The following is a 14,172-nucleotide window of genomic DNA, read 5'->3' as shown; positions in this document are numbered from 1 at the left end:
TAAGCAAGCTTCAGATCTTCAGATCTGGAATGTGTGGTGACAGTGCTGCCCAGTGGTACATATCAGACCAGGGAAGTAATCCTGGGACTACATTACTGATTCTCCACAGAACCTAGCCAGGTTCATTGCAAATAGACTTTTTATTTTTTAGTATAAGTAATAAAAATTTATTAAGAATTCCGAGGATAGTGGTTCTTGCACCCAACCTGGAGAGAAGAACCAACACTGTAGGAAATCACTCACTCAGAAATCACACTGTCCCAACACCTCTGGCCAACACAGGGAGGAGCAAAATCATTCCCCCAGAATTTTGGTCTGGCTCTGTTCACCCATGAAGGTTTGGGAGGACGGATGTAGAAGGGACCATCGCATGATACTGGGGGTGTGATGGGGGGTATGCTACACCCCAAGCTGGCACCTCAAAAATCAGAGGAGAAACAGATCCACTTCTTTTCTGGAGTGGAGTTCCTGGTCACCAGGCTCATTTCTTACCCTTAATGAGGTTGTCACTGCCCCGAGTAAAACTTTCATCCTGTAGGTTCAGGACAAGGTTGTCATCAGTGAGATAGATATGGTTCTGCAATGTAGCGATTGTCTTGGAGATATTCTGGGCTGCCTGGATCTTGTGCAGTTCGATCTAGCCAGAGTTGTTGCTCAGGGTTCCTCCAAAGTGAGAAGGTTGGGGTTAAGAGTTCACACAAGGCCCAATCTCAATCCTGGCCCCATCTTTACTTCTCTAGCCCCTCTCTGGGCTGTCAAGGCTGTGCTCAGATGGCTCATGCCTGGTCCCACTCTGGTCCCCACCTGTAGGCCCCCGTGCAGGAAGCTTCCAGGAACCGGAGGCAAGGCCATCAGTGCTACTGATCTGCCTTACAGTGAGAGCCAGGCCTCAGGCACCCCCCCCCCCCGAAACAAGTAGACTTTTTAATGGGGGACTTTCTGGAAGGCTTCTTTGCCTTTTTATTTGGTCTAAAAGAGAAAGTCTGAAGAGATGAGGGTCAGTGGGTAGTTGGGTGTCTGTGGTATCATAGGGAGCTTCTCTTTACCAATCCTGTCACTGCAGTTGGGATCACACAGGCCTCACAGTGATAGGGCTCCGTCCTTCCACTCCCAGGCACCATGAATCTGAGAAGCTTAAACCTGCAGAGCTAATGAGCTGAGAAGCATCTGCCTGGAGATTTGGAAAAGTAGATCCACCACACACACACACACACACACACACACACACACAAAATCACACACCATCTCTCTGAAAGAGAAGAAAAAGACGTATGTGAATTCCCTGAATATCTGATAAGCTCTTACTATTTGCCAGTTATCGAGCTAAATGCAGAGAGATACTAAACCAAATTAACTAGATCCTATTAATAAGCCATTCAGAGAGAATGGCTGCCCTGGACATTTGCCTAGACCAATAGCAGGCTTTGCATAAGTGAGAAATAAATTTCTATTTATTAAACTCCTGAGAATTGTGAGGTTTTTTTTTTTTTATTTAATTGCAGTTGACCTTATCTATCCCAAGATGGCTAACTAACACATGGCCCTTGCCTGTGACAGGTCCATAATCCAGGAAGGTAACTTCAAGTCTTTATTTCAGTGGCTTCAGTAAGCACTAATTCTTTAACTAAAATAACTAGTTCTAATTTATAGAGGTATTTACTTCCAAGGGTAATGAAAATTTTATCAATATCAAAACATGTATGAAACAAGACAACTAGGAAATTCAAGGTCCTGAGAGCAGCTGTTCTTAGGTCTGGCTATGTGTTAGAATTATGTGGGAGAATTTTTCCAAAATGCCAGTGCCAGAGCCCTAACCTCCAGAGATTTCAATTTCATTAGCCCAGATTAGGGTTCAGGCATTAGTATCTTTTATCAAGATTTCTAGTTTGAGATTCAGTGAATTTGATAGTTGTATCAAGCTCCTGGGATACAGTCTTGTAAGTTAAGTTTTAAAACTGAACATTAAATTTAACTCTAAACTTCCAGCTAAACAAAAGAAAATAGAAATCCTTTCTCCTTCCTGAAACTTATTGTGATATATTTACATAATTTAGTTAATGTTTTTCCCTGTGATGGTCAGTTTTATGTGTCAACAGTCCCCTGTTATTCAATCAAACACTTGCTATGCAAAGTGCTGTAAAGGTAATTCGTAGGGGTGATTAAAGTCCATAATCAGGGGCTCCTGGGTGGTGGCTCAGTCACTTAAGTGTCTGACTCTTGATTTCAGCTCAGGTCATGACCTCAGAGTCCTGAGATCAAGCCTGGAGTTGGGCTCCATGCTCCTATGGGGAATCTTCTTCTCTCCTTCTCCCTCTCCTTCTACCCCTTTCCCTGCTCTCTCTCTCTCTCAAATAAGTAAATAAATCTTAAAACAATAAATAAAGTCAAAATCAACTAACCCTAAGTAAGGAATGTGAAGTCATCTGAATGGGCCTGATCCAATGAGTTAAAAATTCTTAAGAGCAGAACCGAGGCTTCTCAAGTCTACCCATGAACAGCCCCTTCAGCTTGCACCTGAGAATTTCACCGAGCTCACCCTGATGGCCTGCCCTGAGGCTTTCAGACTTTTCCCCTGAGCCCCTAAAGCATCTGAGCCTTGCATTAAATCTCTTAATATAGATCTCCTACCAATTCTGTTTCCCTGACTGAATATTAATACACCCCAACCTTCAAGGCAGAGGTATCGGTGTTATTCATTATGAATCCCAGTACCTAGCAACATGCATGGTCCCTAGAAGGCACCAACAAATACTTAGCAATTGAGTAAGTGAATGAATGAACCATCTGGTTGGGGAAGTAAAGCATGCAACATAAAGAGTGGGCCATGATGGACAACAACTGCTATGGAATTCTGCATAAGGAGAAAGCACGTCCACCCATGGTGATCAGGGAAGAAGCTGAGTTGGCAGGATGGAAATTCAGGAAGCAAAAAGTATAGAGACCAGAAATGGCAGATGCAGACATATTATATAAGCTAGACTAGACAAAGAACTTATGTGAGCAAACAGATAATGAATTGGGAAGAATCAAGCACACCCAGATTTTGCAGGACTAAATGCAGAACTCTAAGGCACCTGGGTGGCTCAGTGGCTAAGCATCTGCTTCAGATCAGGTCATGATCCCAAGGTCCTGGGATCGAGCGCCACTTCAGGATCTCTGCTCAGCTGGGAGTCTGCTTCTCTCTCTCTCCCTCTGCCCCTCCCCCTGCTTATGCTTGTTCTCTCTCTCACCCTGTGTCAAATAAATATGTTTTAAAAGTGCATAACTCTAATCCCTTAGCAAGCCGTGGCTCTCTGTCTCTCTCTTCAAGATTCAAAAACTGTTCTCTGAATGAATTTTATTTGCAGGCTAAAATTAGGAAGAAGAAAAAGTGAAGCTCCTCTGGTGAAGAAAGATGGGAAGGACAGGGTTCTCACTCACTCGTGTGGATGCCTTTAAGAAACCCCTAAAGAGGGGCACCTGGGTGACTCAGTGGTTGATCATCTGCCTTTGGCTCAGGGCATGATCCTGGGGTCCTGGGATCGAGTCCGGCACTATGCTCCACACAAAGTGACTGCTTCTTCTTCTGCCTATGTCTCTACCTCTCTCTGTGCCTCTCATGAATAAATAAATAAAGTCATTTTTTTAAAAAGAAACCCCTAAATAACAGCTAATATCCCATAAAGCATCTGTTGAAAATCAATGCTAAAGTAACAGGCCATATCAGCATTAGTTCACTCATCTAAGCAGTGCGTCAGTCATTCATGTTTAGAGCCCTCTATCATACCCAAGTTCTGGAGAAGCTGGGGGTGAAGAGAAGACTATGTCTGCTGGTGGTGGGCCCAGCATGAGCGGCAATGATCATGCTCCTGAGGTCCTGAGAGGCCTTCTTCTAAGAGCTTTGTTCCAAAGGCAATTCATCCCTGATAGAGGAGACAGAGTTTTGTAAAAACTGTGGATCTGTGCTTACTTGGTCTTTCTCTGACCTCACCTCTCCTCCATGGAGTTATGCCTGAGCCCTGGAGAGAGGAGGGAAAAATGAAATACTCATTGTAAAAATCTCTGAAACACTGGGAAAAGGGCATGTGGCAAACTGCAACACCGAGGCAGGGCCAAAGGGTATCCTCTTCACTCCAAGTGGAACATCTTCTAAAAATGGAAAATGAGAGAATGTCACCATCAGAGGAGGGAAAGGTGAGGGTCATTGTGGACAGAGGCTGAAATACTTGTCACTTCACCTGAATTCCTGTCTTAAAAGAGAAAGTGGCCCAAGGACACTTTGGTCTACCTGGCTGGTTCACTTTGCAATACAGACTTTCCAATTTTACCCCTGACCTTCTCACTTCCAAGGCCCTGGACTCTTTCTAGTTAAAGATCTCCTCATTATCCAGAAGAGCTTCTCCAGGGACAGTTTTCTAAAAGACTTGTTCTGGTGGTTAGTCCTCCCATATCCTGTGTCTGTTCACTGCATGGGCCATATCTCATAGCAGATCAACAGACCTGTGCTCACTGGCACTGTCGACTTTGACTTCAGTCCTTTTGTCCTGGTCTTTCTGGAAACCTCAGGCCAGAACCTCTTATAGGAGGTGCCTTCTCCACACCTTTGCTGTGCAGCTGAACACTTTGGGAGAGAATTGCATAATCCCAGTACAGATGGCTACACACCTCTGTGGTCCTGACTCTGGTGCTGCGCATCAGCCTTTCTGATTTTCTTCAGTGACCGTCAAAAAAATAATTAAAAAAAAAAAAAAGGCCAACATCCCTCGTGTTTAAGGACCTCATTCTCAGCAGACCTCCCTATACAAGCCAAAGTCATCAGGCATTTATCAGCTGAGGCTTCAGGTTGCTACTGCTTTGATATCAAGATAACAAAACTACTCCATTGTAAGTCTGAACACAGCCAAGCACAAAAATGACCAAACAGCCCACTCTCCTGCTAGTAGGAGTAGTGCCTTTCCCTCACCAATTACATAAAATTTACCAATTATATAAAAGTGATAACTATACCCAATCATAGCATTACCCCCACTTCCTTACAGCATCTAATTTAGAGCAAAGAGCAAGGTCCCTAACACTCCCTCAAAGAACCTAACAGAATCCCAAACCCTGTAATAAATCTTCTCTAGCATTCCTTTTCTGAGAGGCTCCTTGATTCCCCAGGGGGGGCATTATCCCTCCAAGGAGCAATTGACCCAATCTGTTCTTTGGCAGGAAGGCACTGAAATAGTAATAAGAATTACTAGTATCAGGGTTGTTAGGTTTTGTGCTAAGTACTTTACATGCATTACCCATTTAATCCTTTGATAACAGTGACCATTTTGCCCGCTGTGGACATAGAAGCACTAAGACTGAATGGAATGTAAAAGCTCATCCGGGTCACAGATCCAGCATGGTGGATGAAGGCACTGAGGAATCTGCCTCTGGAGCTCGTGCTCTTCATGATTTTAGAAATAGCAAACCACAAAATCGGCAAAACTAATTTCTGCCCCACATCACCCCCTCCAGTGTCAGAACACGGGTTGTTTTTCTTTCAATGTCAACTTCCCCTTCCGTCTGTTCTTTGACCACCTCTTCTGTCTCCTTTAATACTTGGCTCCAGCAAGTTTCAATTTCCTTCTAATCCTTCAACCATCCTTTTGCCACTAAAACAAGTTTCTCAGTCTAAAATCAGGCATAAGCTTCGTTCATTCTAAAAACAAGCCTCTGTTACCTCTGATGACCCAATGGCCCCTTCCATCTTTTTTCATCTTTAACCCCAGTTCTGGAAATCTAGTCTTTATTTTCAAGAATAATGTAATTCAAAATTATAAAATAGGCATACAAAAATGGAATTTGGGAGAGAGACCTTTTCTACATTGGAGGGGTAAGCATGGGTGACAGGGGTCAAAGAAGAGCTCAAGGAAGAAATGATATCTGGGGTAAAGTATAAAACATGGAGCCGAGGGTGGAAGGGGGAGGTGTTTCCTAGCTAGAGATACAAGAAAAGGAGTTTTAGGGTAGATAAGTGTCCCCCTCCCCCAAAAGTCATGTGTTGAAAACTAACCCCCAGTGTGATGGTATTAGGAGGTGGCACCTTTGGGAGGTAACTAGGTCATGAAGGTGGAACCCTCATGAATGGGAGTATATGCCCTTATGAAAAAGACCCCAGAGAGCTCCCCATCCCATCACCACATGAGGACATGGCAAGAAAATGGCCATCTATGAACGAAGAAGTAGGCTCTGCCAGACACTGCATGTGTTGGTGCCTTGATCTTGGCTTTTCCAGCCTCTAAAGCTGTGAGAAATAAATTTCTGATGTTTATAACTCCTACCCCCCCACCCCAGTCTATGATATTCTTTCATGGTAGCCAAGTGGTGTAAGTAAAATCACAGACAGAGGAAAGTCTGGCCCATATTTGAGACCTGATGAGTGGACTAGTTATCTGCTGTATTAGTCAGCTCAGGCTACCAAAACAGAACACCACAAACTAGGTGGCTTAAGACACAGAAATGCATTTCTCAAAGCTCTAGAGGCTAGAATTCCAAGGTCAAGCTGTTGAGATGTTTAGTTTGTCGCTGGGCTTCTCTTCTTGGCTTGGCTATCTGCTCGCTATCTCTTCACATGGTCTTTACTCTGTGCATGTGCATTCCTGTTGTCTCTTTGTGGGTACAAATTTATCCTTTGGACACTAGTCAAATTGGATTTGGAACCATCTCAAAGGCCTTAACATAATCACCTCTTAAAGATTAGGCTAGAAATGTAGATTAGGACCAGCTCACAGACTCCTTAGAACATGAGAATGGGAGACTTGAATGAACTATATGAATGCCTGACATGACGTTACCTCATTAGACTGTTCAAAATTGAAGGTGAGACCTGCTAACATGATTCATTACTAATAAATCATCTATATAGGTTATAATGTATGTATATTTCACAGCAACTAACTTCCCTCAAGAGAGGCTTGTTTTCAGATATATATATTTATATTCTTCTATTTCTATCCTCCTGTTCAAACCAAATCTGAAAGACCCTATAGATATTTATAAAATTGTCTGAAACAAAATGTTTACATTTAGCCAATGCTTAAAAAGTTTTTTTGTGATTAATACTTGCAAGCATAAACTCAAATGCATAAGAAAGCAGCTGAGGCTATTCTAAATATAGGCCACCTGCTTTTCCCAAGGGAGTCAGTGAAATCTGAGTGGCTTAGAGAAGCACATTCTGGAAGGGAGGGCTCCGGCCTTCAGAAAGGCAGAGAGGCTGCCCTTGCTCTCAACCACAAGGGCAGTTCATGCAAGATTGTCTTTCCTATCACCCCCATCAGCACTGATTCCAACTTTGCAATGGCTCGTTCTCAATGGAGCAATGCAAGGTCAAGGACACTTACTGACTGCCAGCCATACCACAGCCTTTGGGCTGATTTTTCTTCATGTGTAGTACCTCACTTCAATCTATGGCTATATTTCCATTTTATGGATAAGGAAACAAACCCAGGAAGGTTAAATGACTTATCCAGAATAGTAGAATGATGAGGTGAACACTGTCTCATCCCAAAGTGCACACTCTTTGCCACACACCATGTTAAGTGGAGGTTGTCTTCCATGATCATGTAGGTCATGGTATCATCACCAGTTTTTGGAATCCTGCCTTCTGTCCTTTGCCCTCTGTAGGAGGAGGTCAGCAGGCTGCAGTAACGGGTTTCAGGCCACCATCAAGGACCTTTCTGAGAACAAACATGGATATAAAATCCCTCACCTTGCACATATACAGCAATATATTAGGGTGAACAATATGAAATTACTTTCTGGAGAACAAAATTTGTCAAAATTGGCAATTTCATAGGACTCGACCAAATTGATTATTCATGGTAATAGCTCAAGAGTTAATAACTCTAACAGCTACTCTACTTTCCATTGGAGATTTTCTAGCTTAGAAAATAATTGTACATGCTCTTTTGCCTGAGGCACACCTAGAAAACAAGTCTTTTCCTGTCTGGGGAAAAACACCCAGCGTCATCGTCCACTACAGGAATATACACTCCTCATCCAGGAAAACAGGGAGAAACCACATCTAAATTGAACAGAAATTCAGGCATTCCTCCTCGAATTGCTATTTCTGTAATTAAAGAAGAGAATTTGTCCAAGAAATACTTGCAATCAACAAAATGTTTCAGAAGTTGAAAAATACTAACCTAGGCACCACATCACAAAAGATTCCAAGGGTGTTATTGCACATTTATCGTAAGTCCAAACTCAAAATGTTACTGGGAACATACTGGAAATGACAACAGGAAGCATGTCTGTGGTCACTCATATTGAAGGGGCACTGGCTTCTTTGACAGTATAAATGATTAAAATCCAAATTTGGGGGCTTTTGTTAATCCCTCTAATATGTATAAGTCAGTAAAATTGTAATGGGCACCTCAGAACATCCGGGGGACTGTTTTCACCTTTAAGATAATTTTGAGAAGTATTTGATAAATTCCTTCTAATTTTCCTAATAAGAACATCTCAAGTACTGAGAGGAGGGTTTCAAGAATTTTGCAACGCCACTGAATTAATGGCATTTGCACCTTGCTTCAGCAGTGATTTCCATAACTATGCAGGCTGGACAAGGCTTTACATAGAAGTACACAGTTTTGAAATAGGGGAAAAATACAGAAAAACTGGGCTGATTCATGGACACAGCATGTTTATTAAGCTGAATTTGTTCTGTTCCCTATTAATTTCCTAGGATAAGGGGAATTGGAAGGGTTTTGTCTGTTGCAGGGATGCCTCAAACCATAATAAATTATTAAGAAAATTTACCTTAAGGGTGAAAATTCTTGTTCAATTCTTAAATACTTTATTTTTTAAAGATTTTATTTATTTAAGAGAGAGAGGAGAGAGAGAACAAGCAGGGAGGGGGCAGAGGGAGAGGGAGAAGCAGACTCCTCACTGAGCAGGGAGCCCGATGTGGGGCTCCATCCCAGGACCCTGGGATCATGATCTGAGCCTAAGGAAGACACATTACTCACTGAATCACCCAGATGCCCTCAATTCTTAAATCCTTTAAGTCTAAATCATTGAGGCAGCAACTACAAATAATATTAGCTACCCCTTAATTGAATGTCTATGATATGTCAACCTCATTATGTATCAGTTAACTTACTTAATCCTCACAAACTCCTCCCATAGTATTATTAGTCCTATTTTATAGATGAGAAAATGGAGCCAAGGGGTGTTTGAATTTTCAAAGTCCCACATCCAAGAAGTGGTTGAACAGGAGATTAAAACAGGCATTCTGATTCCCGAACCCATGTTTCTAATTTCCAAAATATTTTCCTTCGTGAGAAACTGTCTGTCGTGGCAACCACCTCACCAAATAAGGGATATTATGACAGTTTGATGTTAACAAAACCCTATTGCCTCCCATTTATTCCAGGAAATAGCCACCACAGGAAAAAAAAAAAAAAAAAAAAAAACAGAAAACAAACCTCTTCCCACAACACTGAGCAATCCTTCTTTTGAAATGTCCTCAAGCTTTTTGTGCCCTTGCAGCCAACCAAGAACAGATATCTGAGGACCAATTAGAAAGTCGCCTCATTTCCAAAGCACACATCTTTATAGAACACTTGTCACAGACTCAGTATTTCATCTTTTTAACTCTATGAAACTGACTTTCCTTTGCAACTTTAAACTCCTACTGGAATGGAAGTGATAGATGGCTTTCCTCGCCACAAATTCATGAATAAGAAGCCTTGGTTAATTTAGTCTTAGACCTACTTTTATCTCTGATAACCCCACATAAATGAGTTTGACACTTTTGATTTATGGTTATTTTAAAGTAACTCAAATTCAAAGTATTCACAATTCCTAAACTCTCAACCTAATGAAATCATGATAAACTTTATTAGAACATAAAAAGAATCCATGTTATACTCTGATCAGGTATTACCATTTAAAAAGACACAACTGAATGTTGGATTCCTTGCTAGATTGTGTTGTTTTAAAATAATTAAGACTGGTTTCCCACAGAGGGATCTATAGAGAAAAAAAGAACTATTTCTCATTCACCTTACTGGTCTGAGTCCTCATAGATAGAAAAATGTCTCTATGCTGCATCAAGAGTAATGAAATCTGTCATTTGCCCCAGATATGCCAAGATGGTCCTAAGTTTAAACCATAGCAAAATCTGAGCATTGTTATATATCCCCACATAACCCGGATCTTTAAAGGACATAGAATTAAAAAGTTTACTCTTTATAATCTTCATTTGAAGCAACAATTCATCTGCCAAAAGATAAACACTGCCACCTGCTGAGGTAAGATAATAAAGGCATGCAAGCTTATGCACTTTTAAAACAGCAACATTTTCTACTTTTCATTACTGAGACAATTACTTCATTAAGATCTCACAGTCTTGGAGCACCTGGGTGGCTCAGCGGGTTGAGTTTCTAACGTGGTTTTGGCTCAGGTTGTGATCTCAGAGTCTTGGGATGGAGCCCACATTGGGGCCCCCACTAGGCTTGGAAGTCTGCTTGAGACTCTTTCCCTCTCCCTCTCCTTCCCCCACTGTGTACGTTCTTCCACTCTTTCTCTTTCTGTCTCAAATAAGTAAATCAAATCTTAAACAGAAATATTTACCATCCCAAGAAAATAGTAGCAAAGCCAACTTTGTCCAAAGAGATGCATCCATTTCCCAAAAGGTAGAATGAATAGCAACCCTAGTCTTCATTGTACTTAAGCTTCCAGACAACTTTTCTGGGATTTCCAGCTCTTGCATTCCCATAAACTCATTTTTAACCTCCAGGTAATGCAAACTGAAATTCTGAACTCAAGAAGAAATTGAGTAAAGAGAAACTGATGGTTTTGCCTTTATGTGCAGAATTCAAGGAGCCTGTGAAATATACACACACAAATACGCAGACCCTTTATCAGTTCTTCTCAATGTATTAAGCCAGTATCCATTCTTGAAATTTCTTATAAAAACTGGGGTCCTTCAGGGAAGGGGAAGAAAGTGGAGGAAGGTAAGGAAAAGAGGTAAAAGACTCAAAGTGATACCAACTCCCTGGTGGAGTCTTCCAGAGATCATAATTAATTGTCCTCAGAGGCCTATAAAATTCCTCTAGGTTCACCCTAGGAAAGCAGGGTACTCCTAAAAGTAGCATTCCCAAGGATAGACTACTCTCATATCACCACCCCAAAGTCAGAAAGTATCAAACCATAAATTGTTATGAGAAAACATTATAAAGGCTTCTGAGTCTTGTAATTTGAAAAGCATCAAATACCAACTGGATCCCCCCTTTCTGAGCCAGATTTTGTTATAATAAGAAAGTATTTTTCCTGTCATGACTTCATCCTTCGGGTTTCATATTTTTATTTCAAATTGTACTCCTTTAAAATATACTCTTAGCTCTAAAAAAAAAAAAAATAAATTTACAAACTTCCATAGCCTCCTTTCCTACCAAAAAAAGCTAATCAAGTTGTTTGTAATTAGCATGGTGTCTTAGAGACAATAAGCAATTGTTAAAAGGTATAGTCCAACTCTGAATTTTTCTAAAGAATTAATACAAATATCTTTATGGTTCATATCTTTTTCCTCATGAGGTCAACGTTTGATTCCCTTTAAATAATATATCTCTAAATACAAGGAGCCAAGTATATTATGCTGGGAAAACCAAGAAAACTGACGACTTACCAGTTGCAAAAGATTGTGAAAACAGATTGAGCATTTGATAAGTTTTTATTGAGGTAAAATACACATAACTCAAAATTAGCCATTTTAATGTGAACAATCCATTACCATTTAGTAGATTTACAGTGTTGTACAGTCACCACCTCTAATTCCAAAACATGTTTATCACCCCAAAATAAAACTCTGCATCCATTGAGTGACTACTCCCCATTTCTCTTTACTCACCCAATCTCTGGCAACTAGCAATATACATTGTCTCTATGGATTTACCTATTCTGGGTATTTAATATAAATGGGACTACCCAATATACGACTTTCATGTCTGGATTCTTTTACATAAGCATAATGTTTTAAATTGTAGGTGTACCTACATGATAGCATATATCAGTACTTTATTCATTTTTTATGGCTGAATAATGCTCCATTGTAAAGATATATCACAGCTTGCTTATCCAAACGCCCCACTGGTAGACATTTGAGTTATTGAATAGTAAATAGTGCTACCATGAACATGAGGGTACATAAGCTTAAGTACCATTTTCATTTTGGGGAGGACATTTACTTAGAGGTGCAATTGCTGGGTCATATGGTAATTTTATATTTAACTTTTTGAGGAATATCAACATCGATTTTTAAATTAAAAAAAATCATAAAAGATGGAGCTTGCCAATAGCAGAGGTGAATGAATTTATGACCAACCATAATCTGACCTAGTTGGGATCTGGAATTTCACCAGAATGAGTACAGCTGTGGAGAGGACAATTTGCTGTGGTAAAATCTCTACTCCCTTTAACCAACAGGTGGACCTGTCCCATATTTAAGAATGATAAACTCATTCTAATATGAGGGAGAGGAAAGAAATAAATGTGAATCATAATCTTCCACTGGGTTATTGTATAAGTAAGTCAAAAATTACTACCTAGGATACAAACTGCATTTAAAAATTAAATTCTTTGTAATAAATGACCATTAAAGAAATATCCAGAGTCAGAAATGCAGTTAAATGAATCAGAAAAAAACCCCATGTAGTATGATCCATTAATCATCTTCATTTAATAAAACATTGATTTCATTAAACAAAATTAACCCAATTTACTTAACATAAGGAGTATGTTTTACTTTGGCTTTTGTGGTTTATTTTGTTCTGAGTTTCCTAAACCCTTCAGTATTTTTCAAATATTTTGTTATATCATTACGTTGTTACTAGATAAGATAATTTTATGTTGAGATTAGATAATTTTACTAAGCAATTAAACAAATACATGTTTTAAGAGAAGAGCAGCCCTATTTTACATGCTTGTGACCTCACCTTTGTTTTCATTGTCTTGGCACAATTTCAACAACCTGCATTTGTAAAACGGGTTCCACAATAAGAATGAGTGGGGACCTGGTCTTACTCTGGCTGTTGTTGTCCAGTGCAGAAACTTCCAAATGAAAACGAACAACTTGCTCTTACAGGTTCACACAGTCCAACCTATTACTAAGCAGACCTCCTAGGTCATTACTGCATCTACTTTTCTACTTTCCAGGTGTGAATACTCAGAATCTGAGCACTTGCACTTTTCTAATTCCAAAAGCTTTTATTTTTAATTTTCAATTAGTATCTGTAATGTTTGGAATAGACATTTGTACTCTGTTGCAATATAATTGCTAGAAGTGGGAATTTAGGATTACCAGGCCACAAGGAATTGGGATCCCGTCACTAAATAATTGCATGCATAATAAAGGTTCAGATTCAAACTTTTATTAATTGGAAGAAAAGCACCACCCTTCATGTTTATTTGATAAAAGTTATTCAGGGGATTCAAAGGAAATCTAGACAATTAAAAAAAATCCATGCTAGTACATAAAACACACAGTAGCCGTGTTGAAAAACTCAGGCAGCACATCATTATTTAAGGCCTCTTTAGGCTAGATGAAGAACACAGCCTTTCTACGTTTGAATTCATGTCTGGCTACCCACTGGCTGAATGATCCTGGGGAAGCCACTCTCCCTGTCCTGGATTATATGTTACCGACTCTAAATTCAGGCTCTATTAATTCCTTCATCATTCCTCTTTATTAGATGATCAGAGTTAGGCAAAAGTCCTGGAAACCATAAAATATGCAACTATTTGGAAAGGTTTTGTTCTTGGTTTTGTTTTTTTCCTATTTACTTTAGAAATCAATCATCTGATAGAGCAAAAGGAAGCCAGGATAATTAAGCAGAAGATTGTCTCGATATCTAGTACAGAGGTAGTGAGATTATAGATTACAGATTAAAATGGCAATAAGACTGGATAGCTAGGGTTTGTTTTTTAATTTAGGAAAATGTTTATGATTTGGTGGACACAGAGAGAAAATAAAGAGTGAAAAATGAGATCATTGCTATCAGTGGTAGGGATACAACTGCTAAGATGTTAGGGTAAATGGAAATAGAAAGGGAAGTGAGAAGTTCTCTTCTGGATTTGATGAGATTAGAGAGATGACAAGATCTTAAACCAAGAAAACATGTTAGCCATCTTGCAACTTGGAAGGACACACTCAGGACAAGC

At 40.0% G+C, this 14,172-nt stretch overlaps 1 non-coding gene across 1 annotated transcript; it reads right to left on the bottom strand.

Annotated features, from left to right (window-relative positions):
- Positions 1–753: 753 nt before the first annotated feature.
- Positions 754–972, bottom strand: LOC119865996. The gene has a single exon (XR_005378947.1). It is a non-coding gene; the product is annotated as a small nucleolar RNA U89 (small nucleolar RNA).
- Positions 973–14,172: the final 13,200 nt, after the last annotated feature.

This window comes from Canis lupus, chromosome 25 (assembly GCF_011100685.1).
Source record: "Canis lupus familiaris isolate Mischka breed German Shepherd chromosome 25, alternate assembly UU_Cfam_GSD_1.0, whole genome shotgun sequence".
Classification (NCBI taxonomy): Eukaryota; Metazoa; Chordata; class Mammalia; order Carnivora; family Canidae; genus Canis; species Canis lupus.
This window is presented reverse-complemented; position numbering and strand designations above follow the sequence as displayed.